Source organism: Coffea eugenioides, chromosome 2 (assembly GCF_003713205.1).
Source record: "Coffea eugenioides isolate CCC68of chromosome 2, Ceug_1.0, whole genome shotgun sequence".
Lineage (NCBI taxonomy): Eukaryota > Viridiplantae > Streptophyta > Magnoliopsida > Gentianales > Rubiaceae > Coffea > Coffea eugenioides.
The window spans coordinates 68,970,506-68,985,825 of record NC_040036.1 but is presented as its reverse complement, the minus strand read 5'-3'; positions in this window follow the sequence as shown (position 1 = coordinate 68,985,825).

The following is a 15,320-nucleotide window of genomic DNA, read 5'->3' as shown; positions in this document are numbered from 1 at the left end:
AATAATATAAAATAAAATACACACACAACAATAAACATATTCACACAATAGTAGCACATCAAATATTAGCCCCATGCATATCATAGCTCTACTCTCCACTCCTGAGAAATCAATGCGTATCACATGATAGTCACACAGATGCTTTTGCAGAATTAGAAGAAGAAGAAAGTTAAAAAATAAAGGAGAAAAGGGAAACGGTTTTTTTGGATTTTTAGTTTGGTGTCAAATTTAAAAAATTTGAGTACTATAGCTATGGTAACCAAATAAGTACATTAATATTTGTTTAATTTGAAGTTAAAATAACAAGAGTAATACTAGACTCCTCGAAGAAGTTAATCCGAAATCATTTGGGGAATGAACTGGTTGAGTAGGATTTATTAGTGGTGGGCATTTTTTTTTAATTTACTATCATATGTAACAAGAAGGAATTTGGGAGAAAAATCACTTTCCAAATAAGAAATCAAATTATTTGGATAGCCCTTTTCTTAGAAAACAAATTTTGTTACATCATACACACAATTTTATATCACTTTTTTATCTATCTACCTCCGTTTTCACATATATCACATCTCAAAAATCACTACAATATTATCTAAAAATTTCTTTTTGAATAATCTTCTATTTAAACACCCTTTAACCAAGGCTATTTATTTCTTAAATTCAAAGTTTGGGCCAATTAATCTCCAAGGATTTGCTAAAAGAATTTCTCATACAACGTGACTGAAAGTTTGACACCTAGAGAAATTTCAAAACATGACTAAAAATCCACCAAAATGGGGGAAAGAGTATGCCATTGTGTATGAGAATATCCCCTTCCCATTTTCGCTTCCTTTTCGGCGTTGAAAAGAACTTTGTGGAGAGGTCTAGTATTTATCCCAAGTAATATATTACTTGATCTATTTGAATCCTTCACTTTCAACCAAACATGTAAGCATGGAGTAATATTTAATACGAAATAAAAGAACTAGAAAATCCAAGAATATCTCACCGCCTTTTGCTTCTTTTAGACCAGTAGTAATATATATTACTTTTTGCCTAGAAAAGCATATATTAGTTCAATTATACGGTGAATATGGATTTGGAGGAAGATTTGATGATTTAAGCAATTGTCAACTGTCAAAGAATACTACTGTATTCCGTTCTTGTCTGCTTTCGTTCTTGTTTGGTTGTATTCATTTTAGCCGCAGGATGTGACTATTCTTTTGATACGTCATATCTGCATCCAACTTTCAAGTTTCAAGGGCAGAGCTGGGGCCAAAGTCTCGTTGCTTTTTATCTATAGACTAAGCTGGAAGAAAGGACATTCAGAACTTCAAAATAGCTGAAATGCCAAGAACTGTGCCACTTGGCAATTCGATAATGGCCTTTGTGCCCTTTGTCCAGTGGATACGGTAACCTTTCATTCACAAGATTTTTTTATTATTTGGTAATCATATACCTTGAACTGTGATTATTTGAAATATTATTTAAAATAATTATTATAATATTTTTTATGATATGATATATATGAGACAAAAAAATATTAAAAATGTATTTTTTTCATTTAGTAAATAATTTTTTGATAAATAATTCCTATATTTCATAGAATTGATTATTGAACCAACTTTTAATACCATATTAAAGTTCTTAACCGAAATTACTATATGTTTTCCTTGGATTTGAGTTTAGTATGAAAAAATAGAACACTGGGCCGAACCATTGTAAGAAAACCATTCGGACTGGTTTTGTACAAAATACACAAGATGTAATTTTGTATGTACACAGTGTAACTCACTTTCAACAATGTGTAACTATAGAACAAAATTTTGTGGACCCCACACATGATGTGAAAAATGATGTACAATATGTAATCTAAACCTTACATTTTACCTTTAGAAATTGCAACCGTTTCTACCCCTCATCCGACAAAATAAGCTTTGAAGTTCGTCTTATCAACTGCAAGTGACAATATCAACTGCAAGTGACAACAAAAATGAGAGACGAGATATGATTCTTGCAAAGAATAATACACGTAAAAAGTAGGCATGGGAAATTTATAAGATTTCGTACGAGGTTGCTTTTCTATCTCTAACAACTCTTCTATTAGAAATTGTAAGATTTATTCATAGGCTAAAAGTTTAGACGGTATAAACATAAATCGAAGTTAAACAAGACTAATAATAAACATATCTTTACTCTAGTTATTTCACACGTTAAGTAAATAAAAATGAACAAAAAAGAATGTAAAATGCGATACGAATATATACATGTATGTCTATCACTTCTAGCTAATGAAATCCTTATACAGACAACATCAAACAATAACCCAATCTAGGCTTTACATTTTGTATAAACTAAATTACAATGATAAATTTACAACACATGACAAGTGAAAATTCGAACATTATTTTCAACAGTTGATTCAGATAATTGACCCTATCCTCTCTCTCTCTCTCTCTCTCTCTCTCTCTCTCTCTCTCTCTCTCTCTCTCTCTCTCTCTCTCTCTCTCTCTCTCTCTCTCTCTCGCTACAGTACTTTAGAAAATCGCTACAATTAATATGCACCACTAATAACAAAAATGAGGCTTTCAATAAGTAGGATATGATTGGGTGTATACCATTTTATACATTTGTTTGCACTGAGTTAGTAGAATTCCATTAGTTGGATGATACAACCTATCAAATGCATCATGTGTGTGTGTGTGTGTGTGTTTTTAAACTCCCCCCTCCCTGAAATGCCCCAATCCTACAGTTATAAACAAGTTGAATTTCTCATGTTTGAACTTGTTTGTTAAATTACTTGAGCAATACTCATACTTATTCGATAATTTTCTAACTCAAAATCTCTGTTCGTATTCGGCTAGTTAATTAAAATTCTAATTCGAATTCGAACTTGAATTTGACTGATTTAACATAAACGAGCCAATCTCGAATATGGCTGAGAAGATCAAATTCAGGCTCTTTCTCTCAATTAATCAATTAATTCAATACTAAACTAATCATCTAACCCTAAATTTTGTGCAATGATAATTAGCCCCCATGTTTGAGAACAATCATTTAAATTCACGAACGAGATTCATATTCGTTCGATTATTTATTGAGTCAAAATATTTGTTCGAACTCGAATCATATAAAATTTTGACCAAATCATTATCGTTATAAACGAAATTAAACGAGCAAACAAACAGTTTGACTTGCAAAACAGCACTGCCTGATCCCTCCCTAGCCCTAAAACCTGGCAGCCAGATTTGAACCTGATCTGCTAGGCGGGACATCAAATCCCTGACCAACACCCTCCACAACGTCATGCGTATTAAGTTATATATACAGAGTAATACTCTGGCGATTCTTTTTTCAATGTGGAAAATTTACATTACAGAAACTAACTGAATGGTGCACCACATAAGGTTTGAACGGTATTTCACTGTGGTCGAGTCCTCTCTGTTGAAGTTTGATCACATTTAAGTGATTGACATTCGTTCATCTTCTCACGGGTACTTGTGATGTGTTGGGTATTTCATCCTGACACTAAAAGTACAATAAAGTATAACAATCATTTGCCCCTCCTCATCCTTCTCCTTTAGCTACTTTATTGAATGAAAACATTGGGAGGAATTCACCAACTCCTCCAGTAAAGCATGCTCTGCAATATTCTAAGCTGCGACATATACATTAGGATAAGTTATTACAAGAACATTTTCTTATTGTCCAATGTTGAATATGATTTCAGATCCCTAAAACAAATATTAAATCATCGTAATCTCTGTGCTGTAACACTGCTAAAGCAAGTTTTACTTAAATTTCTCATTTCTGATGAGTCCAAGATTTGGCACATGGTCACATGTGATGTTGAAAAGCTCGTCTGACTTCTATTAAGTTAAGATTTGTAGGTTTGATTAAATCTCCCGAGGATTAACAGTATAAACTATACAATGATTCCGGCAGAAATTGTGATTAAATTAGAAGCACCTCGCCGACATGACAATAAAATACAAAGGCGGCTAACTTAAGTAAACTAATTTTTATGGGATTTATTAATATTTTCGATGGTAGCATTTACCGTCACACATCAGCAAAATTTTCAAGAACTCAATTATGGGCATGGTATAGGCTCCAATTAGCTTTAAAATCTAAGAATATCCAATGTTAATTAGGTAGGTGCATAGGATGAAGAAAGCTATTGAAATGCCCATACAATATGATCGATTGACCTAGAATTTTGGTTTTAGGTTTAAAGTTTAAAGAGTACAATATCTAATCTATGGATAACAGTGTTCACAAGTTGTTTAGGTACAATATGGCAAGGGGCAATAGTTGATTTAGATTGGAGTTTTGGTCAATGTTCTCAAACCACGATGGAGGAGAAAACCAATATTGGTTGACTCTATATAATTCATCCAACAAAATTGGATCAAATTTACTGCTTAAATTATCTTATTATGCTGAGGAATAATTTAAAAAGTTTAACTATTGAACATGTGTTGTGTGTTCATCAACTCGAATTTTAAAAATATTTAGATTGAAGTGTAGAAATATTAAGGATCAAATACACTAAAATCTCCTAATGTTTTATTTGATTTGCACTTTTCTCCATAATGTTATTTTTGTTGAACTCTTCCCTCCTCTGTTAAGCTACACTAGTTTTGACTATTGAAAAGTATCCATTTTTCTCCATTTGATATTGAAAAATATTTAAAGCTCCAATTTTGGCCCTTGCCTCCTTCTTCTCACAGCCCAAGCTTCTTTATTACCATTTTGCTGCTACAATTTGCCTTTTTTCTTAAGAAAATGAAGCACTAAGTTCCCAAAATATATATTCCTTTTTTATTTGGTATTATAAAGTCAAAATATTTCATTTCTATAAAAAGAAAGCCATAAAATTCAATAAATTCGACAATTTGTGTCTATGTAAGGTAAATTCCTCAAATTATGAACATCAATAAGAGGAGGGGAGCTGCAAATATGGTAAAATATCTCCATTATCATGTCATTGACATTTGAAAATCTCAAGAGGGAATTTTTTATTGTTAAAATTATACGTTTTTTTTTTGTTACTCTTTTATGAGTTCCTTTTTCACATAAAATGATATTATTTTATAGTTTACAACACTTTCAACGATATATCGTTTCTTTCAAGAGGTTGGATCCCAATTTTAAGGACATTATCCTGAAAATAAAAAAAATTGAATCTCGATTTTGGGTATTATTTTGATTAATTGCTAATTAAGGATAATAATATCTTTTTACCATATAATTAGTGTAGTGGAGAAGTATAACAAAAATATTGACAGGAGGACAGTGAAAGTCACATTAACTGGCTTATTGCATTTAATCCAAGTGTAAGTTATGAAATTTGAAAAAAAGAAGATAATTTGCAACCTCCCATCATTGATTGAACAACTCAATTTTTGTGTAGTCAACCATCAAGGAAAACCCAGTGCCTAATCAATTCTCGGTTAAACTTTTTCCACTAGTCAATCTGGTCCAAATGCAAAGTAAGTTCATCCCTTGTTATGTCTGTCTTTCCTCTTTGGCTAAATTTCTACATCAAAAGGCAGATTACCTTTCTAAGTAGAATACAACCAGTTTGGATTGGGCTTGTTTGGAAGTGAGTTTTTTGGCCAAGTTTTTTAGCTACAAGTTTTTTAACAACTTTAGCTACAGGAACCCAAAAAAACTTATCAAATTTTTTAATCTACACACTTCAAAATATCTAATACACAAAAAACTTCTATCTTTCTTCTTCTTTCTCCCCCCACCCCATCCACCATACCTTCATCGCCGGCCACCACCTCTGCCGCCGTTTCCGGCGCCGGCCACCTATTCCGGCACCAGCGTTCCCAAATTTTTTTTTTCCTTCCTTTCTCCCTCCCTGGCCAAACTCCCCCGACCGATGCAGTAGCAGCAGTTACTTTCCTCCTGCTCTGGTACTTAACAACCTTTCATCTATCGAGAAAACCTACCCAGATTCCATCGAGCCTGCCTAGCTGACTTCTAAAGAGGTTGCATTCCTCCTTGTAGGCAGAGGCAGCATGAAAATGAAAGTCAAGCACAAGCAAGTCAATCCAGCAGAGGATGAAGATGACCAATTCGTTTGAAAGAAGAGATCTTGATCAAATGGTCAAGCAGAAAGCACAATTGACTTCAGTCACGCTAACGCTACGGCTGACGGGGGAACAGAGGGGGTGGGGATGGCGGGGCAGAGGGGGTGGCAGGAAACGGGAAACGAGAAGGGGAACAGGGAGGGGGGAAACGAGAGAGGGGAGGGCTGGCGGGGGGAGGGGGTGGCGTGCGGGGGAAGGGCTGGGGGTAGCGGGGCCAGGCTGGCGGGGTGAAGGGCTGGCGGGGGAGGGGAGGCACAGGGCAGCGGGGGCCAGGCTTGCAGAGGGAAGGGGGAAGGGCAGAGGCTGGCGGGGGAGGGGCCAGGCTGGCGGGGTGAAGGGCGGGGGGAGGGGAGGCGGCGGCAGCGGGGGCCGGGCTTGCAGAGGGGAGGGGAAGGGGCAGAGGGGCTGGGGGGAAGGGGTGGTGGGGGGAAGGGCTGGCGGGGGAGAGGAGGCGGGGGGCGGCCGGGGCCGGGCTTGCAGAGGGAGGGGAAGGGGCAGAGAGGCCTGACGGGGAAGGAGGGTGGTGGGGGAAAGGGCTGGCGGGGGGGGGAGGTGGGGGCAGCGGGGGCTGGGCTTGTAGAGGGAGAGGAAGGGGCAGAGACTGGTGGGGTGGCAGGGGAAATGCAGAGCAGAGGAGAAGGGAAAGGGAGGAGAGGAGTGGCGGGAGGGGAAGGAAGAAGAAGAAGAAGAAAAAGAAAGAGAGGAAAGAAAAGAAAAAGGAAAAAAAGAAAAAGAAAGAAAGAAAAAAAAGAAAAGGAAAAGAAATTCACCTCACAAAAACTTTTACAAAATTTTTTATCTTACAAAAACTACTACAAAAAAAATTTTCACCTTACAAAACTTCTACAGTGCACTACAGTAAAGTTTTAGACAAACTCCCAAAAAACTCAAGTTCCAAACAGGCCCGTTTTTTCTGAAATTTTTGTAAAAAAAATATACTTTAGGGATTTGATATATGTGAAATAAAAAAGTGATTCAAAAATGTGTTTACGAAAAATGTAGAAATTTTTTGAAAAAAAAATGACAATCCAAAATAGGCAATAATAACCCCAATAATCTTTTATTGCCCATTGGTAAATATACTTTAGGGATTTGATATATGTGAAGTAAAAAAGTGATTCAAAAATATGTTTACGAAAAATGTAGAAATTTTTTGAAAAAAAAATGACAATCCAAAATAGGCAATAATAACCCCAATAATCTTTTATTGCCCATTGGTCAATGCATTGCTAAGTTCATATTAACTTGTAAGACACAATTTGCAATAAAGTCACTGAATTGATTGCTAATTGATCCAAATCATGCTCAACCCATAGGAGTATTATTGTGACGTGGACCGGAGATCCTCCCACTCTATCACATGCTTTGCTTTATAGTTAGTACTCCTATTATTTATTCCATCATTGAACTTTTGACAGGACACATAAGAATTGTTTTAGTCTGAGTCATTGTCAAAGAGAACCTTTTTGAAAAGGAATAGGATTTCATTTCTTCTACCCTTCCATACTTCAACTAGCACTTGTTTTTTTTTTTTTTTCAGCAACGATACGTGTGTAAAACCTACTCTATTCTAATCTAGGGGGAGGGGAAGTCTAAGAAGGCTGTGGTAAGGGGCTAGTAGGTATACAGACTAACTAGACCAAGGAAGTGTTATGGCACAACCCTTAGATTTTTTTCGCTGCAAGTAAAGTTTGAACTCTCACCTACAACCTAAGGAGGGACTTAAACCCTTCCCTGATGGCCACTGAGCCATTGGCCCGGTTGTTAACTAGCACTTGGTATTAAGACCTATTAAAACTTTTACTGTTGGAAAAGGCCCTTTGATCCTAAGCCATGGGATAGCTGATCATCTACAATAACCAATTGAACTTGTCACTTCCCAGCTGATGGATAAAAGTTGTGGGACAAATTATACTGGAGGAAAAGCGAAATGAGCTGAGGTAAAAGAAACAGAATCTGTAAGTTTCCCATGTTTGTTTAATAAATAGCTGGCGGACAATTAGTTATAGATAATATTTCTGGACCAATATGAAGAACACATATGTCAACTTCATTGAGATTTTGTATTGTAGAAATCAACCAAAAATACGAGAGAAAATAAATTGGATCCAGAAAACTTTTGAAACAAAGAAAAAAAAAATCAAAAGAGCCAACCTCATTAACTTATTTATATGAAAAGTGTTAGACGGTCCCAAGATACTGAAAAATCAATAGAATCAATTGAAGAATAATCCAAATTTCATAAATACAAAAAGTGTTTATTTTTTAAATAACTTAAATTAAATTAGAATCCTGAATTATTGCAAGGAAGGTATAAATGTACGTTTAAATTAAGAATACTCGAGAGTTTTAAACGTGCAAGTTAAGAAGTTTTAAGGAAATCAAATACTGCATGTCGACCACTCAGCTAACTTCCTGGATTCTCCAAGTTCGCCCAATTCTTGGTTGATTGGTGTTTGGCTGGTTTGGTGGACATGTATGAACTTTTTAGTATTAAGGGAAACACAGAATAACAAAGAAAAAGTAATAAATTAATGAAGGCCACCACCAAAGTTGGTGGGGTGGGAGGTCAAGGATTAAACCCTGCCTCCTGCTTTTGGCCACAAAAAATGTGGCAAATCACTTTCAGTGGCTTCCAGACGAGTGTATAGTGCACTCGTGTGGGCCGGTAAGTGGTTCAGTCCCCTCTGATTTTTCCTTGACTTCTTCAAATTCCCTCCTTCTCGTAACATAGAATAGATATAGATCTATCATAGCAGATAAAAAAAAAAAGCAAGTGGTAATATGAACGTTTTATATTATCTACTCAAAATAACAAGGCAAAGTATTTACATTTTCACTAGCTGAATATTCTCTATTACTTTGCTGCATGTCCATTTAGAGATGCCCTTTAGTCTTCCAAATTAGTTCTCAAAATAAGGATTCATTGACTATAACCTTTTTTTTTTCCAGTACATATTTGACACAAAAATCACTTTTAAAATTTAAACTGTACAGTCCAACCAGACCCTAGGAATTCCAGCTGCCATTTGATTTGGCCAATCATTTATAAAACCAAAAGTCTTTCAACCTTGACTGCAACAAATGTTTTTTTTTTCCCTTTTCTTTCAAGGTAGACAATAATAGCTTTATAGAGAACAATCACCAATAGCCATTGATGTCATATTCAGCTAAAATCAAATGTGCAGCGCCGTGGCAGGGACTTTAGACAAGATTTTCAAGTTTCAAATTTCACCACCACCTCATTTGTGTCTGTGGTACTAGGGCCGGGTACGATTGACAGTTTCATTGGTTGTCTAGTTACAAACTTCGTACAGTGTATGATGTACATTTAATAACTTCATTGTACTCATAAATTTTATTTATATATATTATATCAATAAATAAAATATACCCGTTCGTATAAGCATGTATCACATTACACATGGCAATACACCAACCACATCTAACTAGATCTAAGCCAACTGTACCTCCTTTGATACCATCTCTGTGACTCAAAGATGAAGTTTAGAATAGGGGTTGAGGTTTCAACAAATTGTATTTATGGCTGTAATTTCTCAATCCTAAAATTGAATAGCCGGATCTAAAAGTTGGGAGAACGTTAAAAATACATAACAATTCTTAGGTGATCTATTTCCATTATATAGTCTATAATTTTTTTATCAAAAAAATTATTACAAAGATTATTAGAAATCATCTAATATGAATTGCTTGAGAAAATAAGGTGAGAATTTCCATAGAGACTCCAACTTGTTGCGAGATTTGACAAAAATGCCCCAATTCATAAGCGACTGTGTTAATTTCTCTATGAACCTACCACAATTTATAACCGACTGTGTTAAATTCTCTATGAACCTACCAAATAACTTCACAATACAGTTTATACTTGATTTACCAAAGAACCTATTCTAGTTGGATAATCAATGTTTGGTATAATCTATAGATTTAGTGTATTAATGTTTATTACATTTACTCTATTAGTTTCTATATCGTCTCACACAATTCAAAAGTTTGCTTTTGAGATATTAGATCCCCAGAAGACCTAGAGGTTGGCCCAAGAAATATTTAGGGAAAATCATTCAAGACGTCCTTCACATTTTGTACAATAAATTTTTTCGTCCCTCACTTTTAAAAGTGTATTTTTACGTCCCTTATAAATTCACATTGGTCAAATTTGATCCTTGCGTAAATTTCCAACTAGTTTTTGGTCGAAATACATCATGTGCCTTACAGGTGATCATTTTTTGGGGCAAAATTGTCAAATTAAAATTTACATAATCCGATCCATAATCTCTTACATTTCACAAAATGAATTGTTTCATCCCTCACATTTCACAAAATAAATTTTTTAATCCCTCACATTTCAGAAAATGAATTTTTTTCATCTCTCATTGACAATGTGTATAAATAGTTTTTTTTTTAAATCTACGTATATATCTATTTGATTTCACCTGAACAGTTCGAATAGCACGTAATATATCTCTATTTGATTTCTCCTAAACAAACTAACTGTAATTGTATACATGCTATTTAATAGATATATACATGGGTTTAAATCTAACAATTTTATTTTAAACCCATATATATATATTTATTTATTTATTTGATTTTACCATGTGAATCTATTCAATATTTGTAGCATTTCTCTTTTGATAATAATTCATTTATTAAGTTGTGTAATAAAACCATCTAATTAATCAGTCCTAATTCGAATTCTATAGTCATGCTAACAAATTGCAGTTTAAATTTGAAATTTTTACTCATCACATTTAAGACCAACAGTTGAATTTCTTACCTTATGATTATCTTAAAATTTGAAAGTGTTAATCACTTACTTCTTTTTGTTATACTTTTTCTTTGTTTATTTTTCTGTCCAAATTTAATTTGATATAAATATTTGATAATGTTCAGAATTAAATGTCTTCTTTATTTTTAATTTTCGAGTAAAAAGAAATGAACATGAGTGAAAAACTAATAAATTTTTTAAATCCTTGTATATATCTATTTAATTTCACTTAAACAGTACGTTTAGGCAAAATTAAATAGAGATATATTACATGTTATTCATATTATTCTGGTGAAATCAAATAGATATATACATGAATTTAAAAAAAAAGTTATTCGTACGATCAATGAGGGATGAACAAATTTATTTTGTAAAATATGAAGGATAAAAAAATTCATTTTGTGAAATATGAGGAACAAAATAATTTATTTTATGAAATGTGAGGAACTATGGATCGGATTATGTAAATTTTGATTTGACAATTTTACCCTTAAAAAATAATCATGTGCAATGGATTCCGATAAAAAATTAGTCGAAAATCTAGATAGGGACCAAATTTGACCAATGTCAATTTATATGGGACTTAAAAGTATACTTTTAAAAGTGAGAGATGAAAAAAGTTATTTTGCAAAATGTGAGGGATGTTTTGAATGATTTTTTGAAATATATCCTTATACTATATAAGATTGAGTTTTGGTCAAAGAGGGAGTTGAATTTCAACCGTATGGGCAAGGTCATTTTGGAAATTTAAAAATGTGTTGCTTTGTTCAAGTTTTGTTACAACTGATTACAACATGTGTTTCGGTGTTTTAACATTAAAACCCCCATATTTGTACATTTAAAACTTGTATTTATAGACACATCTGGGTATTTGTGGAATGTGGGCTTATTTGACGATCATTTATGCATTTGGTCCAATTCATATAAGCACATGTTTTTGTGCAATTACTGAAATGAGTTATTATGTAATTAAAATCGAGCCACGTTGCTGATAACCCCAGTAATTGCAGTATAACTCCATTTCAATTGTCTGAATCAATCATATTTATATCAACATCTGCTTTCCTATATTTGAAACTTAGCCGTTTAAAATAGCTTCTCTACCAGCAATAAAATTCTATTTACATCCTAATTAAATGGCCAATAACGTGGGTATGCTGATAAATTATTGCCTGAGCATCAATTATGGCTCTTTCAATTATTCCTCCTTCACATTCTTTAATATTTCCCCTTTTGGCTTCTAAGACTGCATTATTTTTTCAGCCTTTACACTCAGCATTTCATAATGGTTTTCAGCAAAAGCTATATTTTCTTAATATTACTTAATATGCACTGTTATCTTATTTTTATTTTCATTTACTTGCTCACCATAAGCACCTAAAAATTCCTCTTTAACCACACATGTCAAATGCCCGCACGATGCGCGGGGATTCCCCCCAGTATTAGTACTAAGGAAATGTGCTTGGCAAACTTGCAACTTTTGAGGTTAAAATTAAGTGCAATTTGCCATTGGAAATAAGTAAACAAATATAAAATTTTTAATTTGAGCCTCCAAAATTAATGATCGTCTCATTGAGTTCTTCAAATATAATGATACAGTGAATTTGCTCCTCGAACTTCTTAAGTTGTTCCATTGCTTCCCCCTCAATCTTTATAAGATGGGACTACTTTGGTCCTTTTCTTGCTATAAGTGGCCAGATTGTTACAAATTAAGGGATAATTTCAGAAACCTCCCCTAAGATATCTAACTATTTCAGGAAGCTCTTCTCTAGTTTAAAAAATTACACTTACCTCCCCTATGATTAGCATTTCAGTAACAATATAGACCCAGTATGCTAAATTTGTCCTAAAAAATCCTAAAATACCCCTTCATTATTTAGAAGGGTGAAAAACTCACTAATAAACTTTTTCTACATTGCAATTATTATAAACGACATAACCTCCATCCCAACGAACTCAATAAATCACTTCAACTTAATCTCCATATTCTCACAATTTTGACAGCTTACTATTGCCCCCCCCCTCCAAAGCTTCCTATGCAAATCAACTATGATAATTATAGTTTGCATTCAACCTAATCTTTAGCTCATTTTTTTGGCCTAAATTTAGTGTTTGAATTGACCAATGTCACTTTCCAAACTCAATCTAAATTGCTGCAACATTAGATGCTAAAATAATCTCACCCACCAAGAATACCAACGCGGAGCAACCAAGAGCAACACTAGAGACCACATCCCATGTCTTTAGGCAAATCTAATTGCAGTTTTTATATTCCAAAATTCTTTTTTACCCAATTGGTATAATAACTTAACCTTTCTCAATTTATGTTCCCTTTTCAGCTATCACTTTTATTTTCTCGTCTGTACTCTGTATCGCCGCAATCCTTTTCACCTTCATTTAGTTTGACAACAAATCTAATTTGGTAACTTGTCATTTGGCAATTTCAATTCAATAATACTTACAAAAAAAGGAAAACAAAAAAGGGAGAGAGGAGCTATTTCCATAATAATGAGGATTCGAGACATATTAGGTAATTGTGTAGATGGCAATTGTGGAAAAATAATGGATTATGAGATGTAGGAGGAAGAAGGTAGGAGAGAGAGTCAAAAAGAAAGAATAAGAGTTTATTTGTGTGGTAGCCGTTGCTTTAGAATAATAGACTAGTTGTAGTTGTATGATTTTTTTTATAGGAATTATTTTTAAATGAAGGATATTATAGTCATTTTACTACATGAAGGGAGGTTAGTGTAATTATTCAAATCTGAAGGGAGGTGAGTGAAATTGTTAGAAAACTCAGGGGAGGTTTCTGAAATTATCCCTTGACAGAATACTGATTTTCCAAGACTCATTTGATAATATCCCATGATTACCAGAGTTTGAAAATCCTTAAAATACTCGATCAATTGACATGTTTGGGTATTTCCAGACCTTAAATGTTATAATCAAATCCTTTTAATTCGGATTTATGTCTGAATATATTTCCGGAGAGCAAACTTTCAGGCAACATTGAGGATTGAAAAGCACACAATTCAAAATTCACTTACCTAAGAGACGACGGAATGGCCCTGAAGATGCCAAAATCACCAAAAACTTAAGTAGAACAAGCAAGTACAGGATAATAGGAATGGAAAGTGACTCAACTGGTAAAGTGTTCTATTTTAATTCTTCTTTTTGGTGGACAGGATGACAACTGTGTCTTGATTTTGGATTTATTGTGTAACCTGCTTTTAGCCTTTAGTACGAAAGTAGCCCAGCTTCTTAGTAAGGTTTTATGATAGATATACATGCTATTCCAACCAGTTGCTTGGCCACTTTTTTTTCTGTCAATTTTATGGCCATCCTTTTTCTGTCAAATTTATTGATTTTCAAGAAAAACAAAATGAGAAAGAGAACATACGTATTGTCATTTGCATTTAGATATGGAAAAATGGCCAATTTCGTCTCTAAATTTTTTTTAGTATCGATTTAGTCTCTAACTTTTATTTCTGACTAATTTGATACTTGAACTTATTTCACAGTTCCAATTAAGGACCTTCGCGGTGGCATCACTACCTAAAACTGATCTAGCTCCTAATTGACTAATTAAACAAGGGTATTATCACGAGACTGTAATAAAACAAGTAAATCGTATAAAAAAATCACCAAATAAAACTTCTAAATCATGTAAAAAATCACCAGGCAAAACTTTTTTAAAGTTTAATTACCCTTATTTAGTTGGTCAATTAAGAGCCAGATTAGTTTTAAGTGGTGAAGCCACCATGGAAGTCCTTAATTGGAACTGCAAAATAAGTTCACATATCAAATTGGTTAGGAATAAAAATTAGGGACTAAATCAACACTAGTGAAAAGTTTAGGGATGAAATTGGCTATTTTCCCTTTAGATATTTTAGATATTTCTTTTGGTTCATTAGCTAAATATGGTCTTGGGGAGTAGAATGATGGCAACAGAATGCTTCCAGGATCATCTCTCTCAACAATTGAGGAAACATATTGACTTGATATTAGTATATCTTGGCATGCCGTGAGAAACATAGAAACATATAAGAGCTGCATAAATGATAAGACCTAATCAGGGGAGCTTAATCTTTTCAATCCCTCCTGTTATTCCAGCCTACACCAAAAAAAAAAAAACCAAAGAAAGGAGGAAACATAAAAAAAACACAGCGCACTTCAGCTATATACATTTCACTTCACAACCATGAAGGCAAATCAGAATAATCGCGTCCAAATATTGTTGATTTGACCAGTATCAAATCCTACAGCAATGAGACGAAAACAGAATTATGATACCAGTGACTGAGGCAACCAGTTGATAGGAGAAAACTCTCAAATAATTAGACAATTTCAAAAAAAATTTGATAAAAGTTGACAAGAGAGTGAGTTATTACCAAAGAATCTAGAAATGCCTATTTGTATGCCAATTTATAGGCAACAAGTACTAGTCTAACAAG